We start from the raw sequence: 24,413 nt of genomic DNA, 5'->3' as shown, positions 1-24,413 counted from the left end.
TCGCTTTCCCCACATTATTGCTTTCAATTTTTTGAATTTTTTATAAGAAATAACCTTCAAAAAGATTTTAGTTTTAAGAGTTCTGCTGTAGAATAGATAGTCCAATAAAAGTTAAGCTTTTCTCCTTAAAGTTTTCAAAGTACAGATAGGAACAAAATACACAAATGCAGATTTCTGTCTTCTGGGTTGTAGAGCCGTGTAGTCTGGTAGAAGTTTACCGACGTTTCGGATGTCCTTGCTGCCACAATCATCAAGGCAACCAAGAATTTGAAAATAGGGCCCTCAATAAGTTTCTGTTGTCTTAACATTGTTGCTATAAGCCGAAGCAGAAACGCTACTGTAAGTTGGGTCCCCTGACCATGTCGCATGGCTCAGTGGGGCTGACACTCAAACGGGGCTATGAAGGCAGAGAGAATGAGAGAGACACGGCCAGAGTTTGTGCGGATAATCATGGCCGAGAAATATGGTGGCACATGGTGACCTCACGATGACCCGCTATTAATAATTTGGATGCTGTTATATTACAGGGCCTAATACCATCGCATCAAAATCTTGACGTCCTTACCTTAGGACCAGTCGCACCCTAAAGCAGGCACACGTACACCTCAAACACTTAAACGTCACAAGTAGGTCATTATCCAGTCGGATCCTATTAAAGAAACTGATTTATATCTGTGGGGTCACACAATAAAATGCACAACAGCAAGACGGACAAGAAAAAAGAACACAATAAATGTATTTCATTTGTAAGTAACGTTGCGAGACCACCCGAAATATAGCAGCATGTGCTTCAGTACGGCAGAGAATATACCAGACTACACGGTGCAATAACCCAGAAGACAATCATCTTCATATTTGCCGCTGTGAGAAGCCGAAATCATACGGGTATTGTTTACAGACTCGTCTTCCTTCACCTTTAAGAGCGCTGTATCTACTGCAAAGGATATTTAAGATCGTTGATTCTTAAGAAAGGGTTCAATGCTCTGATCCTGAAATGTCATCGAATGAAAAAGAATCAATTCGCCAGTACCGGACAAGTGTAGACAAACACAAATATGCGAAAATAAAGTCGCCACTTCCTATTCCACAGGCCAACCTATGGTGCGACTAGCCTGACCGTACGTGAAGATAAAAGGCAGAGATGAAGACGGTACTTGGGATTTTGCTCGAGAAAAATCTTCTTTAAGAAAGGGCAGTAAATCAAGCCATCAGGTTCTTTATATTCCTGTTTTTCAGGTCAGTGTCGGCACCAGAGGATGTTTGCAGTCTCCCCCTGTTCCGAGATCACAACCGGTCACAGAATCTAGTGTTCAAGCGTAAGTGGCATATGGAACACCATTCAGTTCGTAGGTTACTTTTCGGCTTCTAGAGGCCTTCATTTGACTGCTCTGATTGCGCAATTCCATGACACAAGTGACACTTGAATGTTTTACGGCGACTAAAAGTGACAGAACCTTCTGCAGCCATAATTCGGAGCTCCGAATTTACGCAGAAGATCGCCCGAAATTATTTTATCACTCCATAAAGTACAATATCTGCCTTCAGTATCTAACAATTTCTCAGCTGGTAAATAAATAAACTGCTTTTATAAAATCCCAAGCTACACCACCATAAGTGGATGCTATCACGATACTGTTGAATCCAGTCAACACTTTCACTCCCAATGCGTTAAAGATCTATTTTAATATTATCTTATAATCTACGGTAATGCCTGCCAAGTATCGTTTGAGAATCTTGACCATGAATTTCTTATTTTATCAGGCCTCAAACCGTCCATTCTGTTCCTACTGGTTTTATCAAAATCTGGAGAAATGTGTGCATATCGAAGCGTCTAATTATACGTATGTTCTTATCCAGTCACTCCGAAGCACAAATTTCTTTCTGGGCATTTTGTTCTTAAACAACATTTTTGCGAATACAATACACGCATTTGAAATTAATAAACATGTGCAAAATCTACCTTGTGTATGGTCTTTGAGTCATTGTGCATGCAATATCTTCACGTGAAGTGCCCATTAATATTGTCTGATTTTAAATTTTAGTCGAACACTAATCGTTCAGCGAGAGATCCTTAAAATTTGTTTACGTGGCAGACAGACATGGCAAAGCTAGGTGTATTTTTGCAGAAATGTGGGTGTATTTAGTTAAACTTCGCTTGAATAGCGATGGTAAATATGGTTTTAAGTAGCATTATTGGACTTGGTCGTTTCTGCTTGTAGCGCAGACCGCAAAGGACCACTTCTACCTCCGCTAATGCAGCGTCAGCGACGTAGCAGATGCTTCGCGCATTTATCCGACTCCCCTCCACACAGGGCAGCTCATCATCAAGTCCCTTCGGCACTTTCACATTCCTTTTTTATCTAGAATTTCTTTCTTTTATCATTGTAATGACCACATTTTCTGACCTTTTGGTTTGGTATAAGAGAAATGTGGATATCCACTCTGAGTTTCTCCTGAGAGGAGTCACCATTTCTCGAAGTCAATAGCAAGGATTATGGGCAGTGGGAGATACCCAGCTTATACGTCTTCATCTCTCAATATCTTTCTCTGCAACGTCCAAGTCACTTTATCATTCCCGGACTCCTTCACTATTTAATGTACTTCGGCTATCCTTGCTAACTTCGAGTTGTCATATTCCTTCCTTCCTTCCTTCTTGCATTCTATTCAACAAGAAATCTTGTTAGCTGCAAAGGGAAGCTGTTACTGTGCCTCTGTAATGAGACTTTTTAAGGCAAGCCACCGTCAAAGCAAATGTTTGTTGCTTAAGGTAAACTTCTTAGTTTAATACTCTAATGTTATAATTATGAAGTATCAGAAGAAAATGTATACTGGTTCGGATATCGAAGAGGATTGTTTTGACCACCGAGCTAGTCGTATTCTGACTATCCTTTTCTTCAGACGACCAGGCAGAAGATAAAATCAGAACTACTTCATTTTATAAATAACTCACTTCAAGCATAAAGAAACAAAATATCAATATTCCAGACACCACGGATCCATATCAGTCGCATTAAAGTATGGCGCCTAGGCAAACAGAACTCACAATAACAAAAAACTGAATTAATCCTCTCTTTTGAGAGCTACAGGTTTAAACTCTGCTAACTATTTTTCCTATCTGTATTTAGCATTGCTTAATTCTTCAAAGAAAATATTATGCAATCTTTTAATATTAATTCTGAAACAATTCATGTTCTCACGGCGGCGAAAATTAAAATGACTGTTTTCTGATGTCGCGTAGTCTAGTAAAAGCCCTGATGATGAAGACAAAAAGCACATCTGAAACGTCGGTAAACTTCCACCAGACTACACGGCGCAACATCCCAGAAGACAGCCATCTTAATAATAAGTTATTTTTCTTATCTTAATCCCGGTAACTCAAGATACCGTTGTCTTAAAGTTACATCTCTAAAATTATTTAGTCTATGTATTTCGCACGTCCCCTTTCCAGGTTCAATGGTCAGTCCATCCTAACTACCTTAATTCGATCACCGTAACAATATTACGACAAATTTATCAACTTGCGTTCCTGTAACTGCCCCACGTGTTTTCAATCAAGTTGTTTTCCTTAACATTACTATTACCATCATCACCGGTCCCAGCACCCCCAGTAGTAGCATTAGTAGTATAGTTAGCAATAACTTTACCCCTCACTTCTTTGGTAATCCATTCTGAGAGAAACCTACACAGAAAGCGTTTGAAAACAAAGTTCCGAAGAGGTAAATTGTAATTATTTGAGATGAACAATGGGAAGGCGGGGGAAATAACATATCGAAAATTACTGATCTGTTGCTGAGAGGCGATTATTTGCTTCCTTCAAAATATTTTCTCGTCTAAAGCTCACATTTATATTTTTTATTTATCAGCTGGTAGTGTATTAGATGAGGCAGTCGCTAATTAAACCAAAATACAGATTTACTTCATACACATAATTAATACTTTTGTTAATGTACGTGTCCATAATGTGTAACAAATATTGCCTTCAAAATAGCAAAGTCTACAGATTGCAGATCCTTCGTATATATTATGAATATTGTTTTCGATACATGAAAAATGGAAAGCAATAATTACTAACGATAATCTCTGCTCTCGAGTACTGTGATCAGGGGTTCGAAACTCCGGAGATGACAGATGTATAAAAGTCCTTTTCTGTTTGAGTGCAGATAAATGTATATCAACTACCAACTGCTCATCAGCCCAAAGTTTAATAAATTAAATTAAGTCAATTACGTGGGGTCCGCAGTCCGCTGTCTGAGGCGTGGGCCTTCTGCCGCTTGGTCGATGGGACCGTGGGTTCGAATCCCACTCAAGCCGTGGATGTTTGTCCGCGTCTTTCTGTGTTGTGCTGTCCTGTGTACAGGTAGACGCCTTGTGACGGGCCGATCCCTCATCCAAGGAGTCCTACCGAATGTCTATAGATCAAGCCAACGAAAAGTTGGGATCCGCAGTGCTCAGGCACTTGAACGGGTCGTTCACAGTATCCAAGTACGTAAGTAAATAAGTAAGCAAGAATCGGCGAAACAAAATACAAGGAAAAAAAGACAAATGTTGAAAATTCAAAGCAGCTGTTTTAATCTACAACACATCTTAGTGGTGATTTGAAAAAAATGACAAACACTAATTATTAACTGAAACTAAACAGGCCGCTAAAACATATGTTGGTATTGGTCTTCTGGGCTGTACCCAGTGTGGACATACTGTGTCCATCTGCAGATGGTATCTACCTACACGTTCACAAGGCGTTACAACTTGTAAGACCGACAATCGGCATCTTCACCCCCGTGAGAAAATTAAATCGCTATTGCACATGATTCGGAGGCGAAGTTTCTTCAACTTACAACCCTTTTAAACTAGTTGAGACGCGCTGTGCAACTCATAAATCCGACAACAATTTTCAGTGTCAGTTTACAGAGGTGAAACACAGTCAGACGGGATTTGTAGTTGATAACGCGTTTGCTTTATATCACATGAATTCCTTTCTGGAATTAGGCTAATATAAATGGGCATGACACATGTATTTAGAACATTTGTATCCTCCTGGAGTTGTTACGTGGATGGGGGAGCTGCATGTCTGGATGATGATGGCGGTAGCAGTCTATTGGGTGTTTGTGTCTGAGTGGCATGTAATCATGCGCCTTGATTTATACCCAGCAGTTTGTTACGTTAGAGCCGGGGCTGCTCGTCCAGCTAAAGCAAGCGCAAGGCAATGACAAATGTACCCTAAATACACTAATAAACCGTACAAAGGCTATAAGCGAGGCAACAGGGTCTCCCGAAGAAGCAGGTACTACGGCCAGATGTTTGAAATGCAAATAGCCTGAACGGGAACTTAACATTTTGCAGGCTGTTATATGTTTCGATCATTACTGTTGTGGTTCTCAAGGTAAGGTCTGCAGACCATCAGTGGTCCTGTTGGTGTCCTCCGGAACAACGTTCCTTTACTCAGGGTCCGCAAGGGTTATATGAGTAGAGTAGATTCTGTTCTATTAATTTTTAAGTATTTCTGAAAATATAAGCATTTTCATTACATATTCACTTCCTCATCAGAGTAAAAATTACGAAAAAATTTATATATGTAAGTACGCGTTTCCGACGTTCAATAATATTTCAACTTTTTAATATTGTTTCATGAGGCATTGTGTTCACCTTATGTCACTGTTTTGTGTCTTATTGTAGGACCACTGCCACCGGGTAAAAACCCATTTGCAGTCAATAATAAATAATAATAATAATAATAATATATGATATAATATGTAGATTTTAGAGCCATTCAATAAATAAACCTAATACTAACACGTAGCAGTGTAGCTCACTGTATTTTCTTTTTCTCGATTATAAAATTGTTTGAGCGGAGTAACAGCAGGTCTTTGATAGTTACCGTTATTTTGGTGCAATAATGAAATACATGAATATCCAATAAGAATGTAAATGTAATCATATGTCGCTGTCAACAACTTATGAAAATATTGAAAGGCAAGAAATACAACGTCGATTATAACAATGTCTTGCAGCTCAACAGCTCCTGTACTAACGACGCCACTTGCTAACAATATGTCTATCGGGTGTTTCAGAAAGATGATCACAAAAAGGTCAAAGTTGGAGGCAGAGAATGAGAAACACAAAGGCACTGAAATCGTTTCTAGAATTAGGCGTATTCTTATTAAAATAAGCGAAAAACAGGTGTGTTCATAATTACGTACCACAACTTCTTGTATCAATACAAAAAAATTTAATACTTCATTCTATAGAAAACGGAAGGAAAAATAACATCTTGATAACAAGGCATAATAAATTCAAGATGCTCTTTGTTTTAATATAAATCCAGTTATTTATACTAACGTTTCCAAACAGACGAAATTGATTACGTTGCCAAAACAATTATTACTGATGTCACAAACAGCGAATTACTTGTTTAGTCGCACATTCCAAATTTCCTACCTGCTAATTTCATCAGTTTTGTGTATGGCTGTCAAATGTGATCACAATTAAAAAAAAACGAACAGAAATTACGTTCAAGATACGAGGTTATCACAGCGGTGAATATGTCGGTTATGATCCGAGGTGCGGCCCTGTTTAGTACTGCAGGTGGTTACTGACGTTAAACCGACAGGTTGGTAACCAGTCACAGAATTAAACAGCGTCACTACCTAGGAAACCACAAACTACATAAATTACAAGCGTTTGAAACAAAGTACTGAGAAAAGTATTTGGACGCAAGAAGGATTAAGAAAGTAGTAAATTTATGATATCAAGGCTAAATAATGGCGGCATTCGTGATAAATATAAATCACATAATAATGCCAGAACAGTGAAATTTATGGGGCTTGAAGGGGTGCGCATGTTGAGTAGGTTGGGGAGACAAGGAATATGTAAAAAGGTGAAGGCAAGGTCTTGGAAAAGATTCACTTGGAAGAGAGAAAAGAAAATTGGAGGATAACATTAAGAAGAATATTAAGGAACATAGGATATATGTTGGAGCACGGAAGAAACTTGTTTTGGAACGTGTCCACTAGCGGGCTACGTTATTTTCCTGCAGATCTTTTGAATTCTGCTATCACAGAATAAAACTGACACGTTAACATACTAACATTTATGGACCCTAATCATCCTATTAATTAGGAGATTCCTCTTGCATGGCTTAATTATCGCCCTGTTGATGAAGGCAGAAAACCCCTCTGAAACGTCCGAAAATTCTACGTGACTACACGGCGCAACAACCCGGAAGGTAGCAGTCATCTTCACGATCTCACATTTTACAGGTTCCGTAGTCGAACGCAGAACCTTGGAACACCCTGTGCAGTAATGACGAGTATTTCCAAGCTCTCGTAATGAGGCGCCGTGTCCTCACAATTAATATCGACAACAAAACAACTGCTGGCAGTAAAAAATATAATTCACATCTACCAATCACAATGAACTCACAGTTGGATTACTTAACTCTCATTGTGTAATGTCATAAGTTCAAAATCATAATAAATAGTGCGTATGTAACCACTTAATGTATGCAGATTGAAGCATTGGAATTAATTTGACCCCACACACTTTCAAATAACAGACATCACGCACATTGAAACCTCATACAAACCTTCATAGCAACTCAGACTTTAATCAGAACACCAGATTCTCATTCTTTAATTAAAAATTCATTGGCCACGGCTGTCACGTAAGAACTTAGCTTCCCGTCTACAAGTTATGGATGGAGGAGATGGTCTCCAGATACAGACAGCCGACAAGGGGTTGTCCTGTAACTAAACTATAGGGTGGGATGGGGGTGGGGTTAATAACTCCTCATCCTGGGAACCTAGCACGTTTTTGATTCTCCATCGGACCTCGGAATTGTGGCTCTTGTAAACACCGAAATGAACCTTCGCTTTCCATAAAACATGGATAAGCTCTTGAAAAGGCGAGCAAATTTAAGCTTATCAAGGACTTTGTTCCATGGAATTACAGATGATTTGCATAGAAATCAGCTACATGTGGTACAAAAGGGTGAATGTACACGCACAGAGCAGCATCTTAAAAGGAAGGGCTTCTTACCTCTGAAATATTCTGGACAAAATATTTTTCTGTATTTAAGAATCTACGGGGAAAAAAGGCATACGTTTTCTTGGTCGAAATTAAATTCTGGATACAAAATTTTATGTAGATGAATGTATAGTCGGATACTTATACACATGGCCCAACTGCCAATTGCCGGAGACTGCATATTCCGTATATATATTAACTTACGTATTGCAAGAAGCGCGTAACTCACCAGCTGTTATTATGTACATTGATAAGATTATTAATAAAAACTATACGGAATGGATATGGAAGAAAGAGGTCATGACCTAAATTGGGGCACTCACCTATGTTCGGAGGGACTAAGGAAAACCACAACATCCGGGCCCAAATTTGAAACCGGAATTTCCAAATACGAAGCAGGAATACTAAGCATTCGGTCCCGACGTTCGTTAAGAGGACTTTCATCTGACAATTGTTAAAGGAGTGTGAAAATATACTTGACGGAAGATATCTGCAAGCTTCAGATGCATCACAGTAAGAAGCGAAGGGAAGATTGAAAGGGCATGGAGAGAGAGAGACGCCTTGGCACTATCGCTTCCCCTCTCTCTCCGTACCACGCCTGACAACAGAGCTCGGAGATATTTTGCGACAAGTATAGAACTCTACCCGGTCTTAAAGTCGGCATCAGATAAAAGTGAGCGGCCAGCTTTACCTAAGGGAAAAGAGGTCATTGGACAGGAGGATGTGTGGGCCTGCATTCGCGACGGGACTTGAATATGGCTATACTGCAGTGCGTTTCCAAGTGTTCTATAATGCTGTTAAGAATACGTCCCCAAAGTTCCAGAAATTATTAACTAATTAAGTTTACAGTTGTTCTGAGTAGTTTAAGCCCAACAGCGAACCATATCTCACTTCCTGTGACAGCGGATTTGAACGTGAACGGGACCTTCACGGGGTATCATAATCATCATCATCAGCAACAGTATGTCTTTTAACTTCCAGTAGCTTCCGGATAAAGAACTCAGTAGGGCAAAGTCCTTCAGAACCTGACAGTCGATCAGCTGTGAACAAATTCAGCGCCTATTACGGACTGTGAAGGGTCATTACCGTAATCATAAGATCCCATCACTGGATCCTGTACTCAGCCAGGAGAATGTGAGTCCACGTCACATTTTATTTCCCTGAGATCCTTCTTAATACCGTCACACCATCCACTCCTAGGTCTCCCAAGTGGTCGCTTACTTTCAGATTTTCGACTAAAATTCGCATGCAGTTCTCATCTATCACATAAATGTTACATGTTATATTCCCGCCTAATTCATTATCTTGAATTTGATAGCCTTAATACGAGGCTCGTCCACAAAGTAAGTTTCCCTGGGGTCGTTTACAGAAACAAAACACAATTTCATGGAAATATTTATTGCAACAGATACAGCAAGTGTCCAGCTATTTTTCAACATATTCGCCACCGGAATTGAGACATTTGTCATACCGTGGGACCAACTTTTGAACACCTGTGTCGTAGAAGTCTGCCGCCTGGGATTGGAACCACTGTGTGACAACCATCTCCGCCTCTCTGTCATTCTCAAAACGCTGACGCTGACCCGACAGGAATTTCTTGAGGTGTAGGAAAAGATGGAAATCACTGGGAGCGAGGTCCGGGCTGTAGGGTGAATGATTAAACACCTCCCAGCTGAACTCCTGCAGGAGACTTGCTGTCCGTCGAGCCGTGTGCGGCCAGCGTTATCACTGACCGCACTTCACAGTCGGCGGGAGCTGGAATAAGAACCGCCATCTTCAACAGCTGCAACGATGCTACTGTGAGAACGCGGGAAGTGCCGTTAGTGCATGCGCCATGCTACGTCATTGCTCTATCACGCACGCACAGTCGCTTCGCGCAATATAAGGTTTGCTAGCCGTGGGACGAGTGGGAAACTTACTTTGTGGACGCGCCTCGTATTTTCGTGCAAGAATGAAACACTGTTGTCATATTTCGTAAATGGTTATTCAACAGCATGATATTTAGTTTCACTGCCGGAAAACATATCACGGTTTATTGTATTATACTTTTTCTGGTCACGAAGTAAGGCCAATAAATGACATTATTAAAATATTTTGTTTGGACATTATCCACTGTCTGTTATTTAAAATTACACAAATACGAACAATTAAAATAATAAAGATGGCTGTCTTCTAGCACCGTTTAATTTCTACCAGACTACGCGGCGTTACAACTTCATAATCCCCGACGTGAGAACCTCAAATCCTAATTAAACAATACTGAACTTATAAAACTGACACTTCGGGACTGGCTGTAGCCAGCTCCATTTCCAGGAAACAAGGTAGCCTACATATTTAGAAAGCGCCTGTAAATCAATATAATCATTATCAGTACTGATCAGGTAGGTTTGTGTGTCCGCCATGTTGTTACAAAATTAAATCTGATCTGCGGGTGGCCTCCAGTAGCATAACGTTCATACCAAATTCCGTAATAAACTGGCCAATTTCTTTGAAAGTTGGAAAGAGAGGTAAGACACATAGGCAAAGAGAGAGCATGGTGATCATAAAAGTATCCCGTTCTCCTCTAGGAAGTTAAGTAACCCAAAAAGTAATTAATTACCTGTCACAGAGGCCACCTACTTTGAACTTGATAGTCGCCATTTCTTCCTGAAAGAAACATAAGAAATAAATTTAAATATTACACTCTGTATTTTGTAAACGGTAGAGATTTAAGAATGTGCACATTACTATTGCATAACAACAGATCCCCCACTCTAGCTCTCTTATTTACTCCACCTGTGTTTCTTTGTTTCCTTTCTTTATCTCGGGAATCTTACATTTTCCCGTGTCACAGTGCAGCAAACACAGAACGCGGATTCATATGTACGACAAGAAATTCTCAACAGTGAGCGGTCTGGAATCTAGAGCTGAACACAGTGCACGTGATGGAGTGCTTTAGTCCTATTCCGAAATGTTTCATCAGCAGCCCATGCAGGCGAGGGATAACGCCTGGGCTAATTACAGTTATTGCCTTGCAAATGGCTATTTTCATTACTGGAGAGAGGAAGGGACCCCATAGCTATCATTACTATTAGGTCAGAAATTTATGGACACTGGTCTACCGTGTTATATTGTGGGAGGAGAAGGGTTGACTGTTGCTCCCTCCCTCTCGGTATGTACCACCTCCCTCTGTCGTGTGCATACATTCCACCCTCACCAGTTTATCGTTATTTTATTCTCAAGCATGTTATGAAATATTTCTTCGCTATTCACGTAATCTTTAATGTCACTTAAATCCTATACTATTGTTTCAACAGTTTATTGTCTGGTTTAACGTAGTCACGAGAATTAAATTCAACATTGTCCTGTACATTTAATAGATATACTCCAAGCGGTAGGATGTAAATTAAAGATGGAACAAATAATACAATCAGTCGCTTCATAATCTTTACTATTCAACGCCTATTATTTTTTTTATTTTACTTGTGGTGTTACAGTTCTTAAAATCTATGCTTTAGGACGGAAATAACTGTAATTAGGATGATAACATTAACCAGGATAAGGTAGACGTGACGTGGCACGCATGAGGGGTGCAATGTACAAAGTACTGTGTTTTACTCGTTTTCAGTAACGTCAAACATCTACGCTTAAGTTTCCCAAGTGGTCCATTCACTTCAGGTTGCCCAATTAAAATTTCTATTTCTTATCTCCCCCATGCGTGCCACATGACACTGATACCGAAATTGTCAATGTCAGTGTGTGATACTAGCTCCGCGCATCTCATTCTCGATTATTTGATAACCCAAATAGATAATATTTGTTTCGGAGTGCAAATTATATAATTCCTTATTACAAGGCAATATAAACCCAAAGAATTTTAAAATTAACTGTAATTAATTTATAATTAATCAACTCTGTAAATGCTTAATGGTGATATCTGTTTTAGTACTGCACTTTTATAAAACAGTGTTTTAAAACTTGTAAACATTTAACACCAGGAATAAGATAAAAATCCTGTAGATACTTAGATAACATTATAATTTTCAGTACATCTACAAAAATATACACAAGCTGTCTTGTACCAGCGTATCATATTATAAATAACTAACTAACTAGATGGCTTACCGAACCCGAAGGTTCATCACCGAATTAACCAAAGCCCTCCACCGGACCCTGTCCTGGGCCAACAAAATCCAGTTTCCTTCAACTCCTATCTCCCATAGATCCCGCCTGAGATTATCCTCCCATCTACGTCTAGGTCTCCCCAGTGGTCTTTTACCCTCAGGCTTCCAAACCAATACCCGGTGCACACCTCTTGTCCCACCCATGCGCGCTACATGCCCAGCCCATCTCATTCTTCTCGACTTAATCACCCTGACAATACTGGGGGAGGAGTACAGATTTTTAAGCTCATCATTGTGCAGTTTTCTCCACGCCCCATCGTCTTCCCTCTTAGGCCCAAATATCCTCCTCAACACCTGATTCTCAAACACCTGCAATCTGCGTTCCTCCCTCTGAGTGAGTGACCATGTTTCGCACCCATACAAAACAACAGGCAAGATTATTGTTTTGTATACTTTAATTTTCAGGCTCTTAGAAATCAGACGGGATCATATCATAAATAGAAGCAATAATATGAACATGTTTCCCCACATGTGGGCAAAATGTCACAGGCGACTTGGAAATAAAACAATACTTTAATAAGATTAAAATGTTATACCAAAACCCATAAAAGAGTTCTTGAGGCCAAAATTCTCGGCTACCGGCAAACACGCTAAGATGTAAAACCCACACATTTATACAATGTTAGTTTGAAGGTCAAAAGGTGAGCCACACGTTCGCTGGCCTTCGATGACCTCAAAGTTCTGGCTGAAGCCTCAGAGCTTAGCGCAACTTTGTGTTGTCTGCCAGATGCACACAGAGACCGCACGCATCATCCCACGAAACAATTCCAGCTTCCGCGTCCACTTCTATATTGCTATTCAGTGCATAAGCTCCGAGTAAAACGTGATTCGTGAATTTAATACCTTGTATTTGCAGGACCGTACAGCACGTACGAGTAAGATACAATCGCAGGAAACCACTTAACTGAATAGCTCGGCGGACGAATACGCAGTCGCTGAAAGATTTTCTGCAGGACGTTGCTAATTACAAAGTCACGGATGCATTTCGTAATCCCTGATACGCGAAAAATGTTAACAGTGTACGACAGCGCTTGACAACGTATATGTAAAATTTTGTGCTTAAAATTTGGAAATCGGTAAAACTTAGCAAATACAGAATAGGTGATGCTGAAACGAACAGCGAAAAGGCAAGGATTGTTAAGTAGATGGCCATATCATTAATAAAGCTTCTATAACGATAGAAACCTGTGAAGACTGAGTTAGAACACTAGAGCCCTCAGTCAGGATAGCCTGTAAACCAGTACATTTTTATGCCCGCCATGTTAATATTACTGACTGTACGAGACTGAAATGTGTTAGGTTGGGGTGGCCTCAGAAGCACAGAGTTCTAGCGTTTTTAAATACACACGTTAGAACAAGTCATAACACGGCAATAAACTCATATAAATAAGTCTATATATAATACGCTATTTGTAAAATGCATACCCACCAGACTTTCTCGTACGTGTGTCGTATATTTACCGTGTACGATACGAGGCAGCTTCACAACTCTAAATTTTAGAGACGAAAGTGATGTCTATAATGTAATCCACCCTTCACTTTCAGAGTATAATATCATATAAAAACATGGTAGAGGAAACAGAAGGGAAGGAAAAATGACAGCTAAGAAGCCAAACCCAGAGACGAAGCAAAGGAAGGAGAGGACTACCAAGAATAAGAAGATCAATGTGAAATATGAACTCACTACAAATCTGGAGAGAGGAGACAGCCAGAACGGCGTATAACTAAGCTTCACAATACTGTATAAACAAGGCGACAGTCTGAAGAAAATTAAGTTAGCTCATAATTAAGAAGATAACGAGGACAAGATATCCTATATGAAGGACCGTTAACAACCACCCCCTCCTCCTCTCCTCCACAGTTCCCGAGTGGAGGACTCAGAAAAGGGTTGATGAGGGTTGTAACAGAGCGGTGAGAGCTTATTATTAATGCTTCCAACAAACGGATAAGAGATCGTCTTCTTCGTATGCTTCTTTAAGGACTGAGAGAGAAGAGAGGAAAAAGAGATTTATAATTTTAATTTCCAGTATCATACGCATTATTCATTTCCTCGGTTGGAAGGATTACTAATGAAGCTCAGTTTACAGATAATTATGACATTCTGCAGGTCTTGGAAATTTCTTCAGTCCTTTAGACACATTTTACAGAAGTTGTAAGCTGTTTAATATGGTGCCATTGAGACATGATCAATACGCAATCTAAAACCGGGAAACTGATTCTATGCACGGATGAACGGAAAGGAAAGGCATATCTGACGCAGAAGAGACCACTAGATGGAGTACAGAAACGCAGGCATACACATGGTACCAACTAAATGCGTGAAGTAAAAGGCAAAACTTTTAAACACCATAAAACCTCCTTTAGACAGCGTCTTAATGCTTCATTGGTGGACTGATTACTAAGTGAGATTTCAAGTTCTTACTGTGGTAAGAATTAAGACGACTGTCTTCATGGATGGTAGTATGGTTTCCCAACGTTTCTCGTCCTGAAGATGGAGGCACCAAGCATTTCTGAAACGTTGGTAAATTTCTACCATACTACACAGTGCAACATCCCTGAAGACAGTCGTCTTCAAACTCGCGGACGTAAAAATCTGAAATGTTTATAAAAATCCGACAAAAATAAAGGACTGTTTACATGAAGATGTGCACTTCTGCTTGCGAAATTGGCCCAAAATCGTCATGTGGGTAACCCGAAGACAACGGCGCAAACACGAAGGAAGGACCCCCGAGACCACGTCATTACCCATCCAGACAAGCGCCAGACACCCCGCACGCTCAAAGGCCATCGGCGTCACAGATGCCATTCATAACAATCAACGGAAAAATTTTTGGCGGACGAGCCAGAATGTTTGCGTGATGCGTGCACTTCCTGACTTCTTATCATTTTTCTTTTGTTCCGGGGCGGACGGTAGCAAATTAAAGTCGCACTCACTAATAAATTAAGAGCAGATTAAATCTGGGAAATGCTTGCTACCATGCAATTCATAATTTCTCGTTTGCCCGACTTCTCTCTAAAGCTGAGTCCACACTTGCGCATTCTGCTGCAACGCAACGAGGGGTTCACAGTTCCGTATGTGGACGAGGCGGCGAACATTGTAACTTCGGTAGCGTGCCATCCTATCTTAAGACGCTCCTTGAAAAACGGACACGAGCGTAGATACGTAGGTTGCGCCTTGAAACAAACACAGCGAAGGCTACAGCAACACTGCCAACACGTGCAAGCGTTGTTACGACACGGCTAAATGCGCAAATGTGGATGTGGCTGAAGAACATACGAAACAGCAGCTAACTTTACCTCTTATTATGTATGGGTATAATTGGTCTCACACATTAAGGGACCAGAAGACTCAGGGTGTTTGAGATAAGGGTTAATAAAGAAAAAGACAGGTGAAAATTACATGATATGGAACTTTATAATATGTACTGTTCATAAAGTATAGGATTATAATATAAAAACTAACACAATAAACAAGGCATTTGACACAAATAATATAAATAAGAAGTGGATGTGGAGTTTCTATTGGAAAACATCAATCAAAGACGCCATCTGAAGACCTTGGCGTAGAAGGTGGCATAATATTGAAATTAGTTTTAAATAAATAGGAAGGGAACATAGGACTGGATTTATGTGATTCATAAAGAGGCGATGAAGAACTCTTCTGAAGGCGGTAATGAACATCCACATTCAAAAAAAAGTTGGGGGGGGGGGTGGTTTGACCAGCTGAGCAACTATTTACTTGTAATATGAAGGTTTCTTACGACAGAGCATTATAATTGGTATTATCGATCTTTTGAGTTTTGTCAATCGCCTAATTAATAAAATCAGAAACTATTTACTTGTTAGGAAGGAATCTGCTCCGTGGGCTTTGTTAGTTAGTTTCGACAAGAGAATCTTTAGACTGCAACTGAAAATAAAAGGTTGTTTAATAGCTGTAAGGACATGGAGGACACTTTAAGAAATTAAGAAGCAAGCAGAACTACGGGGACAAGCGTCTTCTGAAGCGAATGACGTGAGCTAATCTCTATCAAAATATTCCAGAAAAGAATAACACGCTCCGGGTCCATAAGCACCGTAAATAGACAAATAATTACTCTGTCGACCTTGCACAGTAATCATTATTCGAATAATTACCAAACGTTTCACATCGCCAACAAATCAAATTATCTATCTTTCCAAATATTCTATTTTAAAATGAGCTCCTTTTTTATTTGAAAGACTGACACTGAGTAAGTGAAGCGCTCTCTCTGCCCCTTCGACGTATACCCTTGGGCCAGCACTACGTCGAGTGACGGATGGGACCATCAACAGCTAGTGCAGGAGTCTCAGCCTTGTAGAAGACTCCCCACTGGTAGACGAATCACCACCCACCCTACTTCACCTGCCCCTTAGCTTCAACCCACCATGTTCCACTACATAAGTTTATATAGGTTTCCACACACTGCAGTCTGCGGGCAAGAACAGAACACGCGACCATGTTTTGTCTCAAAACTTACATCCTGAGAAAACTGCATTTTTTTTTTTGCAGGAAATTTAAATCTTCAGCTGGTGTAGAACCGAAGATCTGGAAAGGTTTCGCCTGTCATCTCTTTTTCTTAACCTCATATAATAATGTACTTTTTGCTCAGCAATTATTTTGAACCATAAGCACGTAAAGGCACAATCTGCTTATTAATTTGTACTACAGTATTCACGTTGCAAGTTATTGACAGAGAAGTAAAAGCAGACAAAGATTAGCAGAAATGTAGCAAGAATGTCTTAGTCAAGATATCAATACAATATTTTAATTGTAGAATCTTTTTGAAAGAGGCAGGAAAGAAGAATAAAGGATAACATTAAACTTCACGGAAGAGAAACTGGATTGGACCGACTCAGAATAGGATCAGATAGAGGGATTCTGTTATGATGATTATAAACAATCAGATTCCATATGAAGACATTTATTTCAATAGCTAAATAGACCACTGATTTCAAAAAAAATACGTGATAGTACAATCACAACAGACAATACTGGAACAAAACTTTAAGGAGTAAGTGTAATATGAATTACTAAGCTGCATCCCCCCCTTAGTCAGTCTTTGTTTAGTCTTTGTAAGATGTAACTTATTGGCAATTGCAGAATAGTTTTAAAGTTTCCAAGCTTCGTCATTCTTAGAAAATAAGCTGTAAGAGTCGAAGCAGTGACAAACGTAGCTCAGAAATCATGAGGAACGGGAAAGTTTCTCTTTATAAGTGAAATTATAATTCGTGAGACGTTGTGAAATTGGTGACCGTGTTCTACAGAACGTCTTGATATCCTGCAAGGATTTCTATACAGAGAACATGAAATACGTAACTCTGCCCTTTCTAGGCAAACTAAAATGACAATAAGAAGAAAGAGAAAAAGGCTTAAACAGATGGTCAGTTAGAATTATCATAGAAATACGATTCATTTCATAATGGGAATCGAAATTTGATAAATGTCGCTTTTGAGATTTTCACGACAATAAAGGTGTCGAGGTTGTTCTGGGTTACGACGCCATGTGGACTTGAAAGTAGATATAATATTTTTGAGAAATACTGTCTTCAGCTTCAGTAAGTATAGTCTTAAACGTACGGTTAAAGTCTTCGACTTACATGCTTACATGCTCATCTTAATATCTGCCTAAATTGCACTGTTATGTTTAAATTCAAACTAGTTGTACAGAAATTTTTAAGAAATAAATAAGACAAATTTGTACAGTTTTAATACAATAAGATAATTTAAAAAATGATTACATACATTTGATGCACCAAATATATCAATGACAACAAAAACAAAGTAATAACATCGCTCAGCATTACCTAAACAAACTTAATGACGCAATCATATGGCTATGGTAGACTCAGGAGACCATTAAAATACCATCACTAGTATTAATAACATAAGTAATTTATATACAGAAACAATTGGCTGTCACAATTCAAGGAATCTGCGTCATTACGGAAATAAAAATTCAATATGCCATTGAGCAATACATATTAATAGAAACTCTGTAATCGCTAACTTAATACAGCAAAGTCATTATTAACAAGCTAACAATGGCTCAGTTGGTAAAAAAAAACATCGCATTTTATACAAACCTAAGATTCGTTACCGGGTGCTCCTTATGTAAGGCTACACCAATCTTCTTCACAGTGAACTGAATTATTTACTTAGTGGTCTACAATAAGTAGAATAAATTAAGATGCGTCTTAAGAAATGAGCGGGACATGAACAGACATATACAATATAAGATCAGTGGTAGAGCTCAGACGTCAAAAAGGGGACTTATGCCCTTGTTGCTGGGGAACCGAGTTCAAATTTCGCATGCTGATCACGATCCACGCCGTACAGCGAGTGTATTTCAGTACCACGTCACACGTCGTGGTGGTAACACCACTGCAGCCTGTATCTCACTTCTCCATCACAAGAAAGCTTTTTACGTAGTCACAAATTCCTTCAAAAATAAGTAAGTTTTCTGGGGAACTGAAAGCGGTGTCCCCATCACCAAGGTACAGTTGGAACAAGCAGCTATCAAACAAAATGTGGATAAAATTGCAAACATCTAAGTGTATTCTTCCATATCCAAATGTTTATGTAATATAATCACAAAAAATAAATCGTTTGTTCTTATTCTGGGTTTGAGGTTTTCACAGGTCTGCCTATGTTGTCCAATGATTGAGATTATCTCATTCTAACGCAAGATGATAGCTGTCTTCAAACTCACCGCTAAGAAAACCCCAAATCCTTCATTCTAACGGGATCCACTGAGTTGGTATCCCCTTCACTACACCCGAAGACGAGGGCAGAATCTTCGTGTATTTTATAACACCAGACGATGGACAACGGCAGAACCCTCAAAAATCGAATTTGTAGTTATTTAAGGCAGGTCTCTTCCCAGTCACACCACTCAAAGAATAATACGCTCAAATTGTATTTCATCCATAGAAGTAAAGTTATATGATACACTAATATCCCACTTTACTATGCACAAATGTGAAAGTACATATTGATAATTACTATCATTCTACAGGCCTACAACTAGATTTAATTGAATGACTCGCAATTTGGTCTCCAATTATCTGTGTGGATTTTCAGCCTCATAAAATAATATAAAAGCAATACAGCGCAACAGGCAATCTTAGTTCAATCATTGAAGATAATTTTCTTACTTTTCAGTGGCGTTAATAGGAAGGTTGTTAATACGACAGTAGAGATAATTCTTAGAATCAAAATGAAGTAACTTGACGGCTTCGCAAGGATAAGATGCACTGTCTGCTAGGACAAGAGCCCTCTTTGATGGATAAGCTTCAAGTATTTGCAACTTCTTTGACACGTTTTCACAAGCTCCGTATTGGCCCGTTGAATATATCAGAATTCAGTTATCTACAAAACCAAATTGGGTTCCTTTTCCTTATTTCCTTCTTTAGTTGTATTTTCTGACCCATCTGATTCTTCTTGCTTCATTTTCCTTAACAATAATGCGTGAAGTACATAAATTATACTTCGATATATCCTGCGTTCATTCACAACTCTCAGATCCATATATGCCTAGTCTTCTTAACACTTTACATTCAGAAAGACGCAAAGAGTAATAAATAAAAGCCAACACAGTCTGAATTCAAAGACTGAAAAGTCGCATGCACTCCTAAAGAATCTGAAAGTACTTTTTTATTAAAACAAATAAATTAATTCCGCAGGAAAGTTTCTGTACTGAACTGGATTCACGCCAAAAGGAAGCTTTTTGGTATGTACACTTTCTATACCTTACTAATGAAGTGAGTCACCAGCTATCAATTTCACGCGTTTACCAAGTTATCTGTTTTGAATAGAGTTAGCTGAAAAGTGGCGACTCATCTCAAAACTGTTCCGCAGACTGCGAGCATATCTTTCGAAGTGACTCAAAAGGGAGGAACAAACCTGTCTTGAATGGCCTTACAACATCGCATTCGACAGTACACAAAACTTTCCTTGGCTCAAGATTGTGAATGCTGACAATAGGATCGCACATTGGATTACAACATTTGTGTCATTAGAATTTATATGCCTCTTCATTTCAAAATATTCCGTGCCAATTCCCCCATTTCCTCTGACGTTTATGGTGAAATGCGCTGTAAAAATTAATTAAAACTCAACTGACTGATGAGCGCGCCCTTAATCCAGCGGATCCTACATTCCTTTATACTTCCACCATCATCAGGTCGCAAGTACCATTGAAACGTCGATAAACATCTACCAGACCATACAGCGCACCATCTTAGAAGACAGTCATCTTTATAAGCTCTATTGTTCTTGAAATACTTCTACTAAAACGTGTTTTCAAACCAATTAAGTTAATAAAGTCCTCTTTATTAAAGCATATAACGTTTTATAATTCACCTAGATGTTTTAGCAAGAATTATAGTTCCATTTAAACTGTTCTGTGAAGACACGGTGAGTTTTACATCGAGGTCGTTAATGAGACAAAAAGTTGAATTAGTATCTAGCATTGCCATCTTTACAGGCTATGTGCGTATAAAACATACAGGGCAGCTACTATAAATAACTTTATATAGGCCCATACAACTCACCGCCAATTAATCGAAATAGTTGTATTTAAATTATCCTGAAATAAACACAGCTCCAGATAAAGGAAGATGTTTGATCATACATATGGAGTCTTGTTGAACAACCATTCTGCAAGCATCTTTAGTCTAGGTAGAACAAGATTCCGTGCTCACAAGTATAGACGTATTTTTATTACAGTATCGATCATTGTTACATAAATAAAGCAGCCAAACAGATCAAATAACAGTCGCTTTCGTTGTATTTCATTTGAGACAACTTATTTCTAAGAACGAACAATGAAGGATATGTAGAATTGTAATTGGTGTAGAAACTTAATTTTTAATGAGCATGAAGAAGTATGAATTCGAAACTAAAACGTATATTTTTTTAATCTCTCAAAGAAAAGAGTGGCTATTTCAAGGGTCCCACGCACAGCGAAATTGTTTTAACGTGCTCAGGCCCACCAAGGAACTGGCGTATACTATAATATTCTCACTAATCTTAAACTTATGACCAACGCATAATAAAATTATTAATACAAACTAAATATAAATTTTATTTTATTTTTATGTAAATGTTAGCACACAGAAATCCACTGAGTGGTACAAGTTAAGTGTCTAGTGGGATTCTTGGAATTGTTACAACGTACCAGAATAAAACAGCGAATAACCGTTTCGCTTTAAGATTTCTAGCAAACCTGTTGTTCACACGATGACCGACTTCTTCCTGCCTGTACATGCCTCCATCGCCTAGTAAAATAATAAAATAGAACGACGTTTCGGAGATGGGGACTCTATCTCCGTCTTCAGGTACCTACTCTGTTGGGCCCAATAGATGCAGCTAATCCCTATCTCCAGACGATAGGGATAGGAATAGCTTTTAAGCCTATAATGTGAGCGCAATGGCGGTGCAAAGACAAACACATGAACAATCAGCTTCTGACAGTCCTGCCTACTACCAACGTTGAAGGCTGGTTTTTACCGTTTCTTGCTAAAATCCAGAGAGAAAGGTGATGTTGCTGGTGGCACGCGGTAGACGCGGTCAGGTCACAAAGGTCATTGCTCTCCGGGGCTACATCATGCCCCAAGGGAACACGTTCTCACTGTCTCAGCATCTCTCTTCTTCCCTCTGCTTCATCTCTTCCATCCCGTAACTTGCTTCTTAAGTTCACTCTGCGTCTGACCACACAATATTACATGCACCTAATGCAGAATACCAGTACCTAATACAAAAACCTTAGAAAATGTTGACATACCATTATAGAAAGTGAAAGCATGGTGCGAACGGAATGTCTCTTAGTGCGTTTCTACTCCCAAATCACTTTACGGATTTAGATAAAATATAGTATTTGGTGCCAATCCAAAATGATGGAGTTAATGTTGTTTCAGACCATACCATCTACTTTACAAACGGATCAAATCGAATTTCATCAGTTTCTCAAACACGAAATATCTTGAGAGATGACATAAGCCTAACACAGGTCTGACTACAATACAAAATATAAAACTGTCGCTGTGCCTAAGCGCCAATCCACGGTGACGTATGGGGAAGTGGGAGAAGAGACCCACACATTTTTCAACTCGGTACCCCCAATGAGGAGAAACCTTTGGTGCAACGAAGCACACGAATAAATTATTATAACTCTTTGTGGTGAACTTCCTCTACAGATTAACTACGCCAACTTATACGTGTTGTATTAATTAACAATTTTTTTTAGTTCAGTCCGTGTTGCCAAGAGAACACAGCTTTATCATTGCAAAAGAGCAAATTGTTAATGCTGTTCAAGGAAATAATTCCTGTTTACACTAATAACTTATTTATGATAATTATGTAGTAGCCCAATGAAGTAAGCATACAACTATGTGGTAAATCATCTCTAATAAAACAATGGAATGCTTATTCAGAGGTTAGGTATTTCTGAAATATAAAAATGTCTTAGGCTATAGTACCCTTTGTCAGCATGGGAGAAACGTTTTCTACCTTGCGAGGCGTAGGTCTATATCAGACTCACAAACACAGGCAGGACCTGCTATCTGACATTGGTTATCCCCACACTTTAATTGTTCCACAATATCTTTATTTTGTTTTCCCAACAATCCTTACTGTGAAATCATCATAACTGATGTTCCATCTTAATCCACAGTTCTAATTGTTCCTCGATTCTTTTCATGATGCACTTCGAAGGAACGTTCTTGGTGTGTGCGTGTGTGTGTGTGTGTGAGAGAGAGAGAGTGTATGTGCACGGCATGGTGAGAAAAATTATAAAGTGGTCAGCACACCTGCTTTGTATTCGGGAGGTCCCGAGTTCTCATTTCGGCTCAGAGCCAGGTCATTCTGACTGAGGTGTTGTGGTTTTCCTCAGTCCTTACAGGCAAATACCGAGTTAGTACCTTCAATTACTTTACTTCAGAAATTCATTTTTTACTGTCAACCTCTGCTTCGTCGCTACTCAAAGCGTCGTACGCCTTTGCCAACTCTTTCCTCTTCGAAGCTGTCATTACTGAATGTGGCGACAAATCGGTACCAGAATTGTCAGTGCAGCGAACTTTCCACTCACCCATTCAATGTCACAGAACTTATGAAGACATAAGATTTGAGCAGCGGCACAGAATCTGTGGAGTGGGGACTGTCTTTTTCTAATCACGGCTAGATTTACTTCATCTGTGACAGTACTTCCATTCATTCCAATGGGTTAACGAACACTCGTCTTCTCTTACAACTTTATTAAATTGTGCTCAAAAACATATACTGTTGAGGTGTTTTAGATAAAGTCAAAATTATCGACCAATAAGCCTGTAATTTCATTTAGAAACTGAAACTAATCGCTAAAAAATAAATCGATTGGATTAATAGGCTTGTGACTAACCCAGTCGCTTTTTTTCTGCTGCAAATGTATGTCTGACACGGTGGTTAGTGTTCATTCTAGCGAAAGCCGCCGATGTAACACCGTCTCAAAACACAGACAAGTTTTATAGATGCTGTTAAATGGCCGAGTGAGGTGCTGTGACATATAGCACCTCTTAGTTCACACCCGGTTCACAGCGAGTCGTCTTGGGCTACGTTTCTCACACACACACACACTGTGGAATTCCGGTCAGTTATGGGTTTAGAGACAAACAGATTCTGAGCACAGAACTGCCAAACCAAATACATTCTATTGTCCTTATTTTAAAGTTATGTGTATATATTATCAACAGTCATCACGGCATATTTCGGAATAATCACTCCCCCATCACACACCGTCTACATTTTATGTACTCAGATGCTACAGACGTTGCTTGAGGCGATGGTGTGACCTCGCCGCAAAAAATCAGGAGACTCAGAAGCAAATACCCATTACTAATTTCTTTAAAAAAAATAAGCTTTTTAAATAAGAGATTTATATTATTATTTTCCTATTTTTGTTCATAAGATTTTTAATTTGATCCCGTTGTATTTTCTTCGTAATTTAATAACATTGTAAAATTATTTAATATCTAACATCGTCTTTTTAATCAGTCTTTCGTGTTATCCGACATTATAGATCATCCGACTGTTCTTAGGTCCCGTTTAGGTCAGATAATTCGGACTCTACTGTATTCATTATTCTCACCCTCAGCTGAAATGTCACAGTGCCGTAAAATTAACTGTCTGCTCTTCAAAATTCATCATTAAAAATTCGACGCTAGAATCTTGCGCAG

General features: G+C 39.1%; 1 protein-coding gene across 2 annotated transcripts in view; it reads right to left on the bottom strand.

Annotated features, from left to right (window-relative positions):
- The window catches only part of LOC110837069 (arrestin domain-containing protein 17), a 259,629-nt gene that overhangs the window by 172,874 nt on the left and 62,342 nt on the right, over positions 1–24,413 (bottom strand). The window contains exon 2 of one of the 2 annotated variants that reach the window (XM_087340943.1): positions 10,642–10,668. The exons of the other annotated variant lie outside the window; for it this stretch is intronic. The gene's annotated coding sequence lies outside the window, so the exon portion shown is untranslated. The remainder of the gene's footprint in view (positions 1–10,641; positions 10,669–24,413) is intronic. 2 annotated transcript variants of the gene reach the window in all.

Source organism: Zootermopsis nevadensis, unplaced genomic scaffold (assembly GCF_977971745.1).
Source record: "Zootermopsis nevadensis isolate Lab colony 2312 unplaced genomic scaffold, Znev_1.0 Znev_ptg000061l, whole genome shotgun sequence".
Lineage (NCBI taxonomy): Eukaryota > Metazoa > Arthropoda > Insecta > Blattodea > Termopsidae > Zootermopsis > Zootermopsis nevadensis.
Note: the sequence above shows the minus strand (reverse complement) of the source record. Positions and strands in the feature narration are given on the sequence as shown.